We start from the raw sequence: 4,133 nt of genomic DNA on the forward strand, positions 1-4,133 counted from the left end.
TTGTATAATATAGGTACTAGTTCCTCTTGAAAGGTTTGATAGAATTTGGATGTGAAACCATCTGGTCCTGGACTTTTCTTTTGTGGGAGATTTCATATTGTTGATGCTATTTCAGTGATTGATATAGGTCTATTCAAGATTTCTAATTCTATCTGGTTGAGTCTAGGCAGGTGGTGTGCTTCCAGGTATTGGTCCATTTCCTTCAGATTTTCCTATTTCTGGGAATAGAGATTTTTGTAGTAATCATTGAGGATTTTTTGAATTTCTGAAGTGTCTGTTGTTATTTATCCTTTATCCTTTCTGATAGACCATATTAGAGATTTTACTTTTCTATTTCTGGTTAGGTTGGCCAAAGGTTTATCAATTTTGTTAATCTTTTCAAAAAAACCACTTTTTGTTTTGTTGATCTTCTGAATGATTCTTTTGTTTTCAATTTCATTTAATTCTGCCCTGATTTCAGCTATTTATTTTCTTCTGCTGGGTTTGGGATTGGAATATTCTTCCTTTTCCAGTTGCTTGAGATGATCTATTAAGTTGTTGGCTTCCTCTCTTTCTGTTTTATTGATGAAGGCTTCTGATGCTATAAATTTCCCTCTCAGGACTTCCTGTGCAGTATCTCACAGGTTTTGATAATTTGTGTCTTCATTATCATTTTGTTCCAAAAATTTGGTGATTTCCTTCTTAATCTTGTCTTTGACCCAGCTATCATTCAGCCTAAGATTCTTTAGTTTCCATGACTTTGTTTGAGTATGAGGATTCCTGTTGCTGACTTTCATTCCATGGTGGTCCAAGAAGATACAAGGAATAATTTCTATACTTTTAAATTTGCTGAAGTTAGACTTGTGTCCTAGGATATGATCTATTTTGGAGGATGACCCGTGGGCTGATGAGAAGAATACATATTCAGGTTTTTTAGGGTGAAATGTTCTGTAGAGGTCTGTAAAGTCCATTTGTTCTAGGGTCAGGTTTAAGTCTAATATTTCAGAGGATCTATTCAAAATTATCAAAGGGGTGTTAAAAATCTCCAACTATTTTAGTGCAGGAAGATATCAAGTTGTTCATATCCATTAGGGTCTACTTTATGACTGAGGAGCATTCTGGTAGGGTGCAGAAATGTTAATTATAGAACTCTCTTCATGTTGGGTGTTTCCCTTGACAAATATATAGTGACCTTCCTTATCTGTATCTTTGTTGGTTTAAAGGCAATTATATTTGCTACTAAAATTGCAACCCCTGCTTTTATCTGGTTTTCATTTGCCTATATTATAGAAGTCCATGCCTTCACCCTAAGTCTGTTTTTATCCTTTAAGGTAAGATGAGATTCTTGTATACAGCAGATATCTGGTCTGAGTTTATGTATCCAGTCAGCGGGGCTGGTGGCAAGAGATGGTGTCCACCCTGGGTGTTGTTCCTGCCTCCCACCCACCTGTTTCTGTGTGTCCCTGGCTTTGTTTTGTCCTGTGTGGGTCATATTGCTGCTCTGGGCCTGTGCAGCCTTTTGTGTGTGACTTGGCAGGATATGTGTGTGTGAGAGGGAGAGAGAATATGAGTGCACCATTCCTGCGAGGTGGCACATGTGTGTTCAAGTCCTGAATTAAGTGTACTGTCTGTAATTTGCTTCAACGCCTCTTAATGAGGAAGAGATACTTTAATAAAATAGTTGAAATTCCAGATACTTCTGGTTGGAAACCCAAGGGTTAATGGTGACTGCTGTTCCAGGAAGATTAGAAGGGGAGTTTATCTAGAGGACAATTTAAACCATTCACATTAATTGAGAGAATTAATAAGCCTGGTTGGGTTTTGGGTGTCATAATTTTTGGATGTCCAGTGGACATTTTTAATCCTTTTACCACTGTGGAAGTTGAAATTTATTCAAAAATTTCTGGGTGGATTTACTTTGGAGGTAGAGCATTTACTTGTCATTGTGAAGGATGGTCTGAGAATATCCTGGAGAGCTGGTTTAGTTATGGAAAATTTCTTCAATATGTCTATGTTATTAAAATATTTGATTTCTCCATCACAAATGAAAGCTCAGTTTAGCTGGATAGAGGATCCTGGGCTGGAAGTTGTTTTGTTTTAGGATACTGAAGGTCAATGACCATCTTCTTCTGGCTTGAAACATTTTGGCTGAGAGATCTGCAGTCATTCTGTTACTTCTCCTTTTGTAGGTGATGCTTTTCTTACATCTGGCTGTTTGTAGAATTTTCTACTTTGTCTTAACTTTGGCAAAGTTAATCACAATATGTCTAGGAGATGCGTTGTTTGGATAGAGTCTTGCTGGGGTTCTGAAACTCTCTGCTATCTGAAGTTCTGTATCTCTTGCAACGCTTGGGAAATTCTTCTCCAAAATCTCTTAGAGTAGAGCATCTATACTTTTAGGGCCATCCTCTTCTCCTTTAGGAATTCCTATAAGGTGAATGTTTGGTCTTTTGGAGTGATCTCACAACTGTCTCAGGGAATGATCAGTTTTTGCTCTCCATTTATCTCCCTCTTTGAGTGGGAATGTTCAAAAGCTTTGCCTTCAGTTTCAGAGATCCTTTCTTCTGCCTGGTCAACTCTATTACTGAGGGATTCTACTGTATTTTGGAGTTCCTCAACTAACTTTTTCATTTCCTTGAACTCTGCTATCTCTTTTCTCATTTTATTCATAACTTTGGTGACTTGGGCTTTGAATTCATTAATTTCTTAAGACAACTTTAGAACTACTCTTTGGAATTCAATTTCTATCTTTTCTTCCATTCTATTTATTTTATTTGAAATCTATATTCTGAATTCAACTTCTGACATTGCTGACATTTGTCTATGCATGGCATCTTCAGTTGTATCTCCTTCATCATTTCTTGGGGGTGTTGATCTACTCTGGTTATTCATGTTGCCAGAGTTCTTCTGTTGGGTCCGCACCATGTTTATTTTCTGTCATTTGGATATTAGAACTGGTAGGGTGAGATTGAATTGAGGTTCCCAGGTAGTAGCGATAGCCCCTTACCAAAGTGCTAGGCTGTCTCTTATCTCCTGCAACCTTACAAAGACCCCTTTCAGAGTTTTGGCCAGAGACTCTGAGGACCTACTTTGTGGGATAGCACAAGCTAGCTCTGTTTTGATATCAGCCAACCTCTACCCTATTCTAAGAAGCCACAGTATTAGATTTAAATCTTGACTGTGAAGAGATACAAACAGCTTTGGCACCCAGCCCCCACCCTTCAGTTCTTTTCTGCTAGAGAACTTCGAAAGTCAACCTCAGAATGTCCCTGAGTGGACAGCCCCAGACACAGGTTCCAATTAAATTGTCTCAGGCAGTGCAAACCCTGCTCAACAGAGAAAGGTTCAAGGGTCTCCAACAGCACAATTGGAGCCAGGGATCCATACTGCCACCCACCAGACTCAGTCCACACTGTTGTCTGCTTCTCTGCTCACAGGCCCAGTTGGAGCCAGGGGCCACGCTCCCAGCCTGCCAGTCTCAGTCCACTGCCTGGGAAGCCTCTGTTTATAGGCTCTTTTGGAGTCAAGTCACTGGCCCCGCCCTACAGTCTCAGTCCACACCCAGCTAGTCTCTGCTTGCCAGACCAGTTGGAGTCAGGGGACTATGCCCTTGCCTGCCAGTCTTAATCCACTGCCTGGAAAGCCTCTGTTTGCAGGCTCTGTTAGAGTCAAGGGGCAGCACTCCACCTGCAGGTCTCAGTCCTCAACCAGTAAGCCTCTGCTCACCAGCCCCACTGGAGACTGGGAACCACGCTCTAGCCCTCAGGTCTTGGTTCACACCCAGCAAGCCACTGCCCAAGAGTTCTTTTAGAATCAGGGGACCATGCCCTAGCTCTCAGGTCTCAGTCCATGCCTAGCAAGCTTCTGCTCACAGGCCCATCAGGGGCTGGGGGCCAGCCCTCTCTGCTGAACTCATTCCACATGGGGCAACCACTCTCCTGCTGTGGGTGCCGTCAGAGCCAGGGTTCTGCACCCAGTCCTGCCAGACACAGCTCAAACCGAGAGTCAACTCTGTCACTGGCTGGGCATAGTCATAACCAGGGGACTGTTCCTCTTCCCGCCAAGTGTCCTTTTCTTCCCACACCCTCTTTCTTCCTTGTTAGTTACAGACTCAGTCCTGATGGTTGGCAGTCCACACTATGCCTAGATCTCTC

This window comes from Otolemur garnettii, unplaced genomic scaffold (assembly GCF_000181295.1).
Source record: "Otolemur garnettii isolate 467f Iridium unplaced genomic scaffold, OtoGar3 scaffold00003, whole genome shotgun sequence".
In the NCBI taxonomy this organism is placed as follows: Eukaryota; Metazoa; Chordata; class Mammalia; order Primates; family Galagidae; genus Otolemur; species Otolemur garnettii.